General features: G+C 33.6%; 1 pseudogene; it reads right to left on the reverse strand.

Moving 5' to 3' along the window:
• Nucleotides 1–2,825: 2,825 nt before the first annotated feature.
• Nucleotides 2,826–10,040, reverse strand: LOC109191475 (annotated as a pseudogene).
• Nucleotides 10,041–15,920: the final 5,880 nt, after the last annotated feature.

The raw sequence follows: 15,920 nt of genomic DNA on the forward strand, positions 1-15,920 counted from the left end.
ACATTTTATATTAGCTTCAAATGCAGACTGCATTAGACAAAGTTATGAAATACACACTTCCTTTGGCTTTCAAAGGATTAATCAAAACCAACCAAACCTTTGATAAATCAATGGGGACATTCAAGTAGTGATCCAGAAAATTTGCATTCTGCTCTGGATCAAGGAGTTCCAACATAGCACTTGCTGGATCACCAGCATGCCCCTTCCCAACTGCCAGTTGCCACAGAAGCAAATATTAAATAAATTAATAAATTAATAAAAGACGAGGAAAAAAAATCACTTGACATCAATTAGCGTGTAGACTGGACATGAACTCAAAACAAACAAATAAATAAATTTTTAGAAATACTGTCTGAAGCAAACTTTGGTTTGTAGCAATCCATATTCTTTCCTTGAAGGTTATTTGTCAGTAAAGGAAAGAAGAGGTTTAAAAAAACAAAGATTTGTTTTTGTGGGTGGAAGAGGATGGGGTGTTGAAGAAGACGCTGCAAAATTTTTATTTGAAGAAAAAATATTTTTCGCTTAAATAATAAATAACAGCTAGCAAACATATTTATTGATTCAGGTAATTATGCATGCCATAAATACCTTGTCAATCTCATCAATCAAAACTAGAGGATTAGCTGTTCCAACGCTTTTCAAACATTGCACCATCTTCCCTGGCATGGCACCAATATAAGTTCGCCTATGTCCCTTGAGGTAAACTTTAATGTCAGTATTGGTAGTCAACAAAGATAAACAACCAATTATGCCAATATAGGTTCTTGCTCTGTGTACCTTAATTTCAGCAACATCAGACAGACCCCCCACAGAAAACCTGTAGAATTTACGGTTCAAAGCACGTGCAATTGAACGACCAATGCTGGTTTTCCCAACTCCGGCGGGCCAGAAAGACAGATAATTTTTCCTATAATTCGATGATTAGAAAACATAACTTACAGTCAAACAAAATCTTGAGAAGACCAAACATAAGGCAGAACAAACACATACTAAGGTAACATTTATCCAAGGACAAACTTATAGCATCTCAAACATTGTTAACCAAGGTTATCAAGGCGGACTTTCTAGGCGAGATGCCACCGACTGCCTAGTCGACTAGCCGACTAGGCGACGCCCTAGGCGATGACTAGGCGATGAGTATTAAATAAATAAAAAGTATATATATATTGAAAATATCTTCTCTTAGGCAGCCTTTTTGCTGGCATATTTACTTCAAGTAGATGAATGGTTTTTCCTAGAATAGTGAAAAGTCTAGTATTTATTGTATATTGAAAATATCTTGTCTTGGGTAGCCTTTTCACAACCCTATTTACTTCAAGTTGTCTTGAGAAGATGAATAGTTTTTCCTGGGGCGGTGAGAAGTCTAGTATATTGATAACATGCCAGAGTGAGGGAGTGGGTTTTGCTCGGAACAGGAGGATGACGCCGGAGCCTGAACCGCGCCGCCATCAGAGCCACCACGCGCCGCCGCTGTGCTGCTGCTCTGACACCACGCGCCGGCGCGTGAGGCAGATTCCGGCGACTTCTCCGGCTAAAAATTACACCGGTCAACTCGCCTTAGTGTGTAGGTTCTGCCCATGTATGTTTTGTGGAGTTTTGGGTTGTATTCTACACTTAGGCGAGGCGAGCACATTAGGCGTACGGTCTTGACCGACCGGACGCCTAGGCATCGACTAGGCGACGCCTTGATAACCCTGTTGCTAACACATTCTATTGATTCTTGGCACCTTGAACCTATGTTTTTATGTTTCCTTTCTTGGTTTCCCTTCCAAGTGTTTTTACTTGCAATTAGATGTCTACTTGTTCCAAGTCACATAAACACTCAAGGGTTCTCTTCCTAATAGGTGTATTGTTTGACTTCAAAAAATGTTAGAAGCAAATTAAGGCAGAGCCACTTTACAAATTTATACTGTTCGCCAACAAATTAGGTAACATCAACAAAATGAAAATCACCTATACTAGAGGAGAATTTTTCAAATATAGTGAAAGTCAATCTTTTATCTTTGCCATATCATCTGGATTGCAAAAGTGCATATTGGGTCAAGTCACTTTTCTCCAATCCATGAGAAGGTACATCCTCAATATGTCAACTGTCAAGAATAGATGTCTAATGACTTACTCTAATCTATAAAAATCTCAAGTGAACTACTGTTATATTAAGATACATCATCTAAGCAAGCCATATACCTTATATTTAATCCCTCACATCTCAAGCCATAACTCAGAGCTCAGCAATTTAAACTTAAGGCACAACTGATCAAGCAAATGTATAGCATACATGCACAGCACATAAGCAATGGTGTGAATAGAATAAACAGTTTATGCCGTTCTTCACTCAGTATAACAGGGAAATGACTTGGAAACAAACAGAAGGTTTAGGGGCTGTCTATATTTTAAATATTGTACAAGACTTGTACCAAGAAGGGAGCAACTTTCAGCACTTTTCAGCCCCAAAAGTCAATTTTATTCTTGAATATGTGACCAACTGTTTTCAAACAATATAATTCAAACCATCCTTATAGTAGTGTAAAAGTCAGAAGTGATCAACCGCAATGAAATGGAGCCAATACTATTATATGCCCAAAATCAGTTCATACAGTACTTGGAGTTGAGAAATAACATCATAATAAAATTAAACAAACATCAGAATAGAAATTAAGACAAAATCCTAAAATAAATTAAAACTAAAAAATAGCTTCATCAAAAGTTTAGCACATTAGCGAGTTGCTCTGGACAAAATTTAATCCACTTATGTTGCACCAGTCTCTGTTATTTGAGGCATTATTACACACAATCATTGTAGTTACGGAGTATGTATTAACTGTTCAAGGAGATGAATAGGGATCTTGCAACATTGTCATAGTCATGTAGTAATGAATTAAAAAGTTACCAACCTTGTGAAGTTCCCTAAGTTTTCCCACAGCTATGAACTCCAGTATTCTCTCTTTAACATCACTTAGTCCATAATGGTCTTCATCAAGTATTTTCTGTGCTCCTAACACATCAAAGTTCTCATTGCTGCATTTATGTTACAAGCATATTATTCAGAAATTGGTGCAGCATAACTATAATGCAAAAGTGCTAAAATCAGCAGCAGCAAATCAGACTAAATTTTGATTAAAACTAGATTTCTTCTTATTTCAAAAAATTGATTACAACTATCCAAACAAGAAACATCTTTAACTGCTTAGTGAAATAGGCATAAATGATGTTAGTTCACATCTTCACAGCATAAGCAGCTGGTTACAGTGCATACCAATTCTTGCAGCTATCATAACTAAATTAATATCTCAATCAGAGAGCAGCTAACTGAAATGTTGCAACATATGTATTCAGATCTATTTCACAAATTTTCTCCATCTGACTTTTGAAATGAGATAATTCTCTTCCATCATTATTTAAAGTGTGAACTGCCCCTCCCCTTTCTTTTATGTCCATCCCAGATGCATAACTAATTTTAGATTAAAATATTATTCTAACATAAAATTAAATGGAAAAAAAATACAGTAAAAACAGCAAACCTGTAAGTGCCCCATGGCAAAGCAGTCAACCAATCTAAATAGTTACGTGTCACGTTAAATTCACTAGAACTCGCTTCGAGTAGTTGGAGTTTGGTCAGTTCTTCTTCAATAACTTGCATGACATGTGCTGGGATCTTCTCCTTATTAGGCTCTAGTCTTTCTCTGAACTTTGCTGCAGTCAAAGATAAAGGATAATGAAACTACAAAAATACGCACATACAAACAAGTAGAAAAGAAAAACCAGCACTGGACACAGCTCAAAACCTATTTCCTCTCAGATGTAGATAATGAAAGATGAGGGATGGATAATTTCATTTGAGCAGGATATTTAATTTCATCAATGAAAAAGAAAGGGAGAAAAGGAGGTAATTCAGTTAGAAGCATTCTATCAAAAGCACTAGTGTCTAAGCATGTCCATACAGCAAGCTCATTTTATAAGTTCATGTGAGCAGAATAGTTAATTTCATCAAAAGAAAAAGAAAAGTGACAAAAGGCTTACGATCAAAAAGACAAGCACCTTAAATGTAGGTGATGTTATGTCATGTTCTTAAAAATTATTTTAACATTTTCATTTCAATATAATAAGTTAGTCAAAGTGTTTCACATAAATGAGAAAAGTGGGTGGCATCTACAGCACTGCTTAGAACACACTTCCACAACCTTCAACCAATAAATAAATAAATAAAATTACAGTATAAATGCTATGAACATCTCTTGGCCCAAATTAAAATGAGTATAAAGAAAGCACAAGATAAATGATATTGCAAAAGCATTTATTTAGATTACATTTAAGAATCTATGCCTTAGCTACAGAAAGTATGTTGCTTTTTCCAATACCATATCCAATAAATTATTAAAGATCAATAACAATTAGAAGAGAACTGACCTGAGAGAGCTGTTTTGTCATCAGTCTCCAGTCCCAGTTCCTGCATTAAGCCAAATCAGACAAAAAACAATCAGGTCATAACATAAGTAAATTATTGCATGCTGATGCAAATAAAACTTTTACACTACTAACATTGAAGAATGTAACATAAGAAAACCATGACATAAACCACGTACCTTCTTTATGGCCTTCAGTTGCTCATTTAGCAAGTAACGCCGCTGCTCCCCGCTTACCTTTTCTTCAATAGCCTTGCTATGATTCCTTGGTGAAAAAGGAAAGTAAATTTTAAAGATAAACTCAAATTGCTGAATGAGAGCTCTATTATATATCCTCAATCTCATAAGTGATACCTGGATTCTACTTATCTCCATTTCTTTCTTCACTAATTCCAAAGTAAGTTGTAGGCGCTTATGCACCTGCATTAGGAGATATAGCAAAGTCATTTTCATCAGCACACAAAACAAACTCAATTTGGATAAAGATGCAGGCAAAAATAGCTATTGTATTTCTACAATCCAACAAAATAGAAGTGTCAATTAATTCAAGATTTTTACATACCAACTCACTACCATCACCATACAGAACAAGTCAACAAACATATTTGTCATAAAGATTAAGACAATAAAAATATCCAGCAAAAGTAGAAGTGTCAATATAACATCAAAGCTTACATTAAGCAATAATGAGTCGTCATAACTATATGAATCCTAGTCAAAGAGTAGCTTAACCTTTGTAGGAAAAAACAAAATAGCATATGTGACGGATTAGATTTTTACGCCATGCATCACAATACATCTACCCTATATTATATTAAATATGTAAAATCTTTAAATGAAAATTTTATTTTGATGTTAATCACACACCCACAAACATATATAAGCTCAACATGTGAAAATGACAAACAAAATTTTCCATGAAACAGGTTGTCAGCTACAACAAAAAGTCAATATAGCCAATATGCTTAATTTTTGAATGATTTAGGTGACCAGAAAGGCATTGCAGTAAGCACTAGACACAATCATATATATTGTATTAAAGACTTTTACTTTTAGTTGACCAGTAACTTTCTATTCTGAACCTTAGGTCGTTTAGAAAAGCATTCATATGTAGCATCTAGTAAGCATCGAATACCCACTAAAGGGTGTTCAGAGGGTCTTTAAAAAATATTGCATAACTATGAACAATATCAATCTAACACTACAAATTCATGAAGTACGAATTATAACAATACAAAATTCCTTACAAGAAAACAAAAGTTCCAAAAGTTGCATAATTAGTTGTCAAATAAGGTAGCACAGGAGCTTACATCTAGCTCTTCAAGAACTTCTTGGCACTGTAGTTGTTAGCACCAGATATTGCTGCTCCAAAATCTGCTAGCCTTGCATATGTAAACTCACCTATATGCTGTAGTTCAAGAAGTAAAATATGGAATAAACAGATTCTTACATACACACACAGGTCCCCACACAAATTACCTGACATTCAACATAGCTAATCTAGAAGAATATGTGTGTTGTGTGCAAAATAGATATAGACAAGTCATCCAAAAGCAAAGATCACAATTATTCTTCATAAATGTATTTTACAGAAGAAAAAAAATGGAAACAAAACTATAAAGTCCTGTTTGAAACCCCAAAATGATTTTGCAAATCAAATTAATGAGATAGATCAAAATAATCATCCATAAGCATTAAAAGATTATGGAGTATACATACTCTGAAGTTGTGAGAATTTAATCCATATTACTACCTTCAGACAAATATAAGTATTAGCAGGACCTTTCATACTCAAACCCAAGAGGCAGGAAAGTGTCATACATTTGAAACCAATGCTACATCTCTGTAACTGATTTTTTAATTTCATTTTTTTTATCTTTGTAAACAACCTAAGTAAGAGCCGCAGTGGTGATTCAATGAACTATAATTTGACTGGCAGAGAGGAAAGAAAGCAGGTATACAAGCAGGAAGCATCGCTAAAGGTATATTACTATAAAGTGCAACTTCTTGTTGCTGCATATGAAAGAGTGTTGTTATCATTGAATCACTGATTCACTGGAAATGATTAAAGAAAAACAACACAGCATATAAAAGAGCATTGTTGTTTGAGGAGCCATACTGTAGTGTATGTTTGAACATGATCTCTCCACAGAGAACTTGTCTTCAAGACACTTCTCAGGGTTTGATATAACTTCAAAAGATGTTGCCTTGATAACATCATCATCTTTGTTGTACGGTTTCTCCTGCAGGACAACTAAGAAGCAAATTAAGAGAGAATGGTAATGAAAGACAAGTTTCAATGAGGTTCATCATCCCAATGGAGAAGAATCTAGAAATGTTAAATGCATGCCTTGAGATGGTCGACATTTACAGTTAGCGGCTCTTCATTAACCTGTGCAGAAAAATTGTATCATTTCAATCAAGTAGCACCACACAAATTTTAAAGTTAACTGATCACAGTCAAAAATTGAATGCAACGTCTGCATTCTTAACAACATTATACAGATCTTTATATAACTGTGCACATAGAGAAGTGCTGAGCAATGTCTGAGAAGCAGAACAACCACTTACAATTTCTGTTATTCGAATTCTTCTATGACCAATAAGAACAACCTGATCTCCTTGAATACTTGAAATCTATTTTATCAAATCAATATTGACTGATGATGAGAATGTCTTTGATGATGATAATTATAATATTATAACAATAATAACAACAACAACAATAATAATAATTAGCCCTAAAGCAACAACATAAATAAAAGAGCTGTAAACTTACCTGAGCAAGTGTACCAACGTCATGAAGACGGTCAAACAAATCTTTTCCTTTAAGCTCATATATGTTTTATCTGTATCTGAGCCAGATACAACACTAGGGTCAGTCCCTGGCTCATCTTTCAGAAGGAAAGCACCAGCATAAGGTGCTTGCCTTTTTCGACTTTCAACTAATGCTGCTAAGAGCTTGGGATCCTGTACATGAGATAGGAATTTTAAAACCGACCCTTAAATTAATTTGTAGCAAGTTCTCTTTATTAATGTAATTTCATCAATGATGATCAGTAGCCAAATTTTGCTTTAGAGTGAAGGCTATTTATAAATGAACCATTGAAACAAGCATCTATTAAACCAGATGCCAGCACCATGCTTCAAGTTCATGTCAAATATTCAATGCAGAAAACTAACTTCTGTAAACTTGGATACCAACATCAATACTGCATGAGGGAGAAGATAGGCATCACAAAAAACAAACAAAAATTATGGCACCTATCTCAAAGAATTTTCAATTTTCTAGCTTCAAAGTTCAAAAACTTATTTAATGATAAGACTGACTCCAGCAAATAGGTTCAATACTAACTGCACATTTGGTTCACGGAATGAATTTTGAGGAAATAGGAATCATATTCCATCGGGAATGGAATAGACAAAGAATATATATGAATTCAATTTGTTTGGTTCGTGAAATGAATAGATTCAAGAATTGTATTCTAATTTTTACTGGATTAAGGAATAAAAATACAATAAACATTCAAAAGACAAAATTACCCTCCACACTAATATATGTATGTATACACATAATAATATTATTAATATTAATATTACAATTTAAAAATTATTATTATTATTTATTAGTAGTAGTAGTACACACATTATAGCACATAACAAAAATAAGTATATATATATATATATATATATATATATATTATATATTATATATATATTATATATATAATAGTTATATACATACACATACACACACACACATATATATATACATACACATACACACACACACACACACACACACATATATATACATACACACACACACACACATATATATACATACACCACACACACACATATATATATATACATACACACACACACATATATATATGCGCACACACACACATCATAAATAATAATAATAATATTAATTATTATTATTATTATTATTATTATTATTATTATAAAATAAATACATTTATAGTATAGAACAAAATAAAAAGGATAAATTAGGTATTACCAAATATAACCTATTCTTGAGAACTCAAGAATAGCTTAATACCAAGATCCCCCTTGGAATAGCTATTCCCTTGCAAGTTGCAAGGGAATAGATCATTCCCAGAAATAAAATGACTTACCAATGATAGAATAGGTCTATTCTCGGAATGCTATTTCATTCTCAGCCTACTCCGTGAACCAAACATGTTGTATGGGATACTAAGATTTAGAACCATACCTTCACATAGATTGGCATATAAAACCCAGGAAATAATGGTCTATGTGGCAATGGCAATGCTATAACCTGCAACAAGAAATAAGAATTTCCATTACCATGTAGAACAAGAAGGGATGAAACTAAGAGCAAATAAATTATAATGCAGTTAAAGCATAGTCAAAATTTTGTTTGTAAAAAGAGTATCTCAATTGCATACTTATATGACAAATTAAAAGAGGGGGAAAAAAGAATCATGCTCCAACTTAAGTTGAGTTGCTTTAACACCAATTAAAGTCTACATTCAATTGATGATAACTTTACACTCTATTATGTTTTAGAATTTGCTCTCCAATTTTATTTTAATTTTCATAAGCAAGCATTAAAAAATAAATAAACAAAAAAAAAAAAAAAAAAAAAAAACACAAACTTTGGATCCATGAGTCTGCTCAAAAGGATTAGAGAGAGGGAAATTTGTAATATCTGTAAAGCATTGCTCTTCCTTTTGCAGCTTCAACTCTTTCCTTTGAAATTATTCATTTAAACTCACAGTCTACCATTTTCCTATTAAAAATCAACTACTTCAGCCGAAAAGGCAGCTAAAACCAAGCTTATAATCCCTTCACTATCCAGTCTAGGGGTGCACTCCTTTCACATTTCCTATGTATAAAATGCCTTCCAGTACTTGAATTGATGCCATAGCAACAGCTATAATATGAAAGTTATATAACTGATTGATAGAAGCCCAATTAAATTTTATCAAAAACATGAAACTTCAATGTATTGAGAATTAGTATTACATGTTAATATGTTATCACATTGCAAAGTTAAAAACCTAATGATCTGATTATCACTGCTGGGGTCCAATTGAAATAATTTCAGTAATGGATTTTGGTCTAGCCATATTTTATAAGCATTTTAGAACATAACATTGAGTGCTATAATATTTCAAATTTTCCAAATTATGAGCTAGGAGAAAATTTATATTATCACATATGTGAATGAATGTTCAACTATAAACACAATTTGACTCAGATTACCCTTAAAACCAATCAAGTAAAGCAAAAGCATACATATACATTCTACGGTTCTACCAGTTCCTATAGAGCTAACCGTTAGGCAATCTTCGGGCCGGAAACGGTTGGGACCATAGCGGACGAGGTTTTAGATTCAACAGCTTCTTCGCCTTCGGGCTCGGCCCGCTTGGCTTCGGATTCGGCAGCCGGGTCGGACCCATCCGTAGAGTCCGAACAGAAGAATCGCCGGTAGAGATAGGGCCATTTTGCCTGGAGCTTCTGAGTGAATTCAGAAAGCGTAGCAATGGCGTGTTCGACCAGTTCCAATTCGGACAGGGGAGCCAAAAGCCGACGAAACGGCGCTGAACCTAGAGTTGGATGTGAGGACCTTCAACATGGATGGAAGAGAGATAGAACGAGATGAAAGTCGGGAACTTGGGCGAAGAGTGCGTGCTTTCCTCTAAACAGGGACGTGAACCGCCATTGATGAATTCTTGAAGAAGAAGCTGTTTTCTGGGGCTCTCAGGTTAAAGCCCTGTCTAAACCCTTCAACACAATTACATTACCCATTTTGTCCTTTCCTGTTATTTGAGTTTTGTATAGTTTGGCTGGGCAAAAATGTCATTTTCGCTTTTATATCTTGAAACAACCAAAGGGTTTGCACAGAATGGTTTGGGACAAGTTGCCAATAATTATGCCATGCCAACATTTACATACTGAATGTTCACAAATTGTGAATATTTTGTATATAAAATTGTGAAGATTCAGTATATAAATTGTGAACATTCAGTATATAAATGGTGAATATTTATTATATAAAAATGATGAACATTCAATATATAAATTGTGTTTTTTTATTCAGATTCACCTTGTAATGTGGACCCAAATTCACAGAACAATTTGCTAACAAGTTGGCCGTTCGACGCCTAACCATTCAGGAGAATCACATTTCACTTGACGTTTGATTCAAGTTATTTAAGGTAAAAAAGATTATATTGAATTGGTTATATAACATACTATGTTTATTTGACATTATGTAATTTTCTCATGGAATTAAATATATTCTCTAGGTCAGATTTTTTCATATGTTTGAAAGTATGTGATTCACTCAACATCCTTAGGTATTATGAGATTTTCTTACTTTTGCCTACATGGTATTAGCTTAATGGTTCAGTATGCCGTATTTGGGATAAGAGATCAAGGTTCGAACTTCGGTGGCAGCAGTGTGGGATTATGCTCAAATTGACTATATCTACTTAGCTCAATGGTTCAATCAACAGTAGTGACTATATCTACTTAGCTCAATGGTTCAATCAGCAGTATTACTCGGTGGCCCCAGTGTGGGGATTAAGGTGAAACTTTGAAAGAATGACAAGGATCGAGTATTACCAGCGCAGTGTGGGAGCAACCTCTCAAAGTGAGGGGGTTCCTTGTGCGCAATGAGCACAGGTCTAGCCTCTATGATTCATGTTCAGTTGAGTTACCATGATTTACATCCTCACAAATGCTTTGTCGGATCGGGTGTGGGGGCCCTTAGAGTTGGGGCTCAGCTTTTTGAAAGAATATTTTATATTATTATAAATATTTAGGGTGTGTTTGGTTCGCACATAGGAATCGGAATGGTATCAAATACTTGTAATGGTAATGGGTTTTGATAAAGTATTTAACATGTTTGGTAGTAGGGTGGAATGGAATGGTTACTTATAGTAGTGCTTGGAATGAATAAGGGAATGAAACCCATATTGTATTTGGGTATGGGTTTTTCAATTGATGGGGTATTCGAAACCTATAGTAGTGTTCTAAAAACCTATCAACCAAACAACAACAATCACTTTCATACCCATTCCTATGGACAAAACCCACCAACCAAACACACCCTTAATCTTTCCGTAAACTAATAAGTGAAAGCACCTTACGGAAAATGTTTAAAAGCAACACTATAAGGTATTTAACCTTTTGGTAACCACCGAAAGGTTAAGCAACATAAGTGTTGCAATTATACATCATACAAAAGTGCTTAAAAGCAGCACCATAAGGTGCTTGGATTGTTATGCCATGGAACCGTGTTCATCATTCATGGTGAACACGGTGAACACGTCCCAACGTAATAGTGCACCGTTATTTTTCTTTTTTTCATAATTAATCGCGCGACTTTTCTTCTTCATTTTTACATTTTGTGATTTCACTTCCTCTTCGCACAAGCTTCTTCAACATAATCTCATAAAAAGAAAATTCATAATTTCATAACTGCACATTCATAAATCTATGCATGCACATTCATAATTGCATGGATTTATGAATATGCAGTTATGAAATTATAAATTTTCTTTTATGAGATTATGAATTTTCTGTTATGAGATTATGAATTACAGTAAATTCATAATCTCATAACAGAAAATTCATAATTTAATAAATGTTTTTCTTTTATGCGATTATGAATTTTTCCGTTATGAGATTATAAATTTACAGTACATTCATAATCTCATAACAGAAAATTCATAATCTGACCAAACGTGCGCCGTTAACACTACATTAGCGAAATTTTTTTCCCGTAAAAACGGCACCGTTTGGATCTGTGTTCACCATTCATGGTGAACACGTTTCTAGGGCATAATTTGCCAAGGTGCTTCCAACCAAACTAAGGAATTTAGTGGCCTTTGGAATTAGGTGGGAATTAAGGGTCCGTTTGAAAAGCTGTAAAATGACTTCTAAAAAATATTTTCAGAAAATGAGTTATTTTCGGAAAAACATTTTTCTTTCTCGTGTTTGGCTACACAGCAGAAAAATGTCTTTGTGTGTTTGATTCATTTTCTAGAAAATGAGGTAAAATGGTACAATTCATTTATATAATTAATTATTTTATTTAAAATATAAAAAATATTTATAATTTATAATAATATTCAAAATAATAATATTTTAAATCAAATAATATTATTTATTAAAAAAATTTTAAAAAATAATAAATAATAAAAACAACAGCGGAAACCAGAGAGAAGTCTTACTCTATGGTTCCTTGTTTCCGACCGGAATCCAAAGAGAAACTCTCTCTGCCGAAAACCAGAGAGAAGTTCTCTCTGGTTTCCGACTAGAAACCAGAGAGCACTACTCTCTGGTGTCCGGCCGGAAATCAGAGAACACTGCTCTCTGGTGTTCAACCGGAAACTAGAGAGCACTGCTCTCTGGTGTCCGGTGCTCTCTGGTTTCCAGCCGGACATCAGGGAACACAGAACAGTTTTCGCTGCAATCCAAAGATGGCGATCGGCGTCAGGAAAATGACTTTCCAAAAAAAATCATTTTTCACCAAAACAAAGGTATTTTACTTTGATTAGGAAACTGTTTTTCTTTGACTTTAATTTTCCATGTGTTACCAAACACTGGAAATTCAGGAAATGATTTTCCGAAGTCATTTTCTAAATTTGTAAACACACCCTAAATGGGAATGAAATTTAAATTCCCTCCAACCAAACGCACTGTTAAAGTTACATGTAGAGATATAATAATTCACTTAGGATTTCTATCAAACAGAGAGAGAGAGAGATTTGGAGCAAACATCAGCCGAATTGAAAGAATAACAATTTGTAATCAAACTAATATTGAACTGAAATCAGAAAACAAAAGGTAAATTTAAGATTTTAAAAATGCAAAAAATATTTATAAATAAAAACCCTAAAATAAAGCAGTGTCGTGCAAATTATTTGAGCAATTTTCTTTCACTCTCATTACTAAGCAAGCAAGCAAGAGAGGGGGATATGTTTAGGGTGAGAAGCAAAAGGATAGAAGCTACTGCAGGAGTTTTTTGTTTGTTATTTATGCAAAGAAATAGAGACAAGATCGAACACACATATTTTATTGAAGGAAAATGCTCATTTCTCCTCTGGTATTTCTCCTTCAAACATTTTACTTCATGATGTTGCTTTAATTCATTGGGTGCCAATGAAATAGTTGATCTCACCATTAATTAAAAATTAAATTTAGCTATCAATAAGATAACGCCACATCAGGAAGGAAGTTATTAAAACAAATACAAGAGGAGTTTATAGCATTGCTCTTATTAAATAATGACGTGTAATGCTTACTAAATAATATATATTAGATTGATGGTGAAATATTTTCGTCTTATACTTTGTGTTTGTTGTTGCAAACAAGGGTTGATTGGTTGAAATTTTTATTTTTATTATCCTCAGTTACCTCCCTAACTACATCCTTAAGAATCTTTAGTAATATAGAAAAAAAAATATTTTTATACTAAAATCATTACATAATATTCACTATCTAACGTGATATTAATTAAAATATTTTTTTTGTTCATTGATGAATTAATAATCAATATCATCTAATCTAACTCTATAATAAAGCAAGAAGTTTTGCCAATCATTGTTTCCCGCCCAATGAAAACGACGCAGTTTTGGTATAGTTATGCATCTCGAATTACTTCCGTTTTACTCTGCGCGTGTAATGGGAATCGCTATTGGGAATATACCTAGCCGTTGTTATTATTACACAGTCCTTGGTTCCCAAGGAGTTCAATTAATGTAGAACTCTTTGGTATTGTAACCAAGATCACTCCTATTAATATCTACAAATAATAATGAACTGCTACGGCATACAAGAAACAATTATATGCATTACATACATACAGAGATACCTAGATTACATAGAATATGAAGAGTTGCAATATTCAAATTTACATTAATTGAGATGTGGTATTTCCCAAACATATAATGCCGGTATCTCCTTTTTTTTTGAATCTTCAGTATGTATAAATACCAGTCTTCTTCATGGCCGGACACTTCCGAAAGTAATCACACTTTACAGGCCTTTCTAAAGCAATATTTGGTGTTTCAACATGCCTTCCATGTTCATTGCTATCAGGAACATCAAGCCGGAACACCAACAAAGGGCAATACGAGTGAGAGCAGTTCGTGTGTTTGAAGTTCCTTGAGAAAAGGGGAGAGGGGCAGGTTAGTAAGAGCATGGAAGTTGTGTTCCATGATGAAGAGGTAATTTTATCTATTTTCACATATTATTTTGTCTACGAACTGCTGCCATTTTATCTAATAATCTTAGTGTGTTTTACTATCTATAATCTTCTCATATAGTACTCTTTCAATTAAGCTACTATCATGCCATGTTATCTACTCATCCTAAACTGTTTTGCTGTCTAAAATTTGTTTACTATTGTATTCGCAGGGAGACTATATTCATGCGAGTATCATCAAGAAAGACATTGTAAGTATAGAGATACAATCAAGGAAGGGAAAGTTTATGAAATAAAGAACTTCATGGCCTCTACAAACTACTACGTGTACAAGATTACAGAGCATGGTTTCCTGCTCAAATTTAACTACAGAACACAAGTTAAGGAAATACATTCTAAGGGGTTTCCTTGCAAAATGTTTAGATTAAAGAGTTTTGAGGCTTTGAAAGATCCTGATGATGTGAATGACAAGGAGCTGATTGGTACTAAAATTAACTTCCTATCTGCTAATATGTTCTTTATTCTACTTTTAGTAGTTATTGATTATACTTTGTTCATTTTGCAGATGTTATTGGAAGGGTAGTTGAGATTTACAATCCTGTGGACAAGATTGTAGGGGAAAGGCCACCAAACTAATAAACTTCCAACTTCAAGACAATGCGTAAGTTTTTTAAAATAAATTTGATTACATTAGAATATAATGCATTTTTTTTTAATTTTGTGTTTTTTCTTTTTCTAAACCAGTGATAACACCATCATGTGTACACTGTGGAATGAGCATGTTAGTTCCCTGATGCCTTTTTACAATAGTGATTCTGTTGAACCACTGATTGTTGTCATTCAATGCTGTAGGGCAAAGTTGTGGTGGTGAGTTTTTATACTGTTTTCTCTTTTAATCTATAGATTCAAATACTAAATATTCTATACTGTATATATATCCTAATATATATCTAAAATACATGCATCTATTTTTTTCATTTATTTTAGGTGAAGTGAGAATAACCAGTTCCTATGATGCTACGAAGCTGTGGTTTAATGAGGATTGGGAAGAGTTTAAAGAGTTTAAGTCAAAGTAAGTTCCATCTTTTATATTTCTCCTATTTTTTTTGGTTTCTACTAATTTTTTTGCTATTTTAATTACCGTGTGCTCTACTTTCTACTACTTATTTTAGGCAAATGTTGTCTAAAATGCATAATCTAAAAATAAGAAAGATAGTTTAAAGAGTTTATGTGCTCTACTTTTTACTCAAATGCATATCTAAAAATAAGAAAGATAGTTTAAATGTTGTCTACTTTATTGTTGT

This window comes from Ipomoea nil, unplaced genomic scaffold (genome assembly GCF_001879475.1).
Source record: "Ipomoea nil cultivar Tokyo-kokei standard unplaced genomic scaffold, Asagao_1.1 scaffold1646, whole genome shotgun sequence".
NCBI lineage: Eukaryota > Viridiplantae > Streptophyta > Magnoliopsida > Solanales > Convolvulaceae > Ipomoea > Ipomoea nil.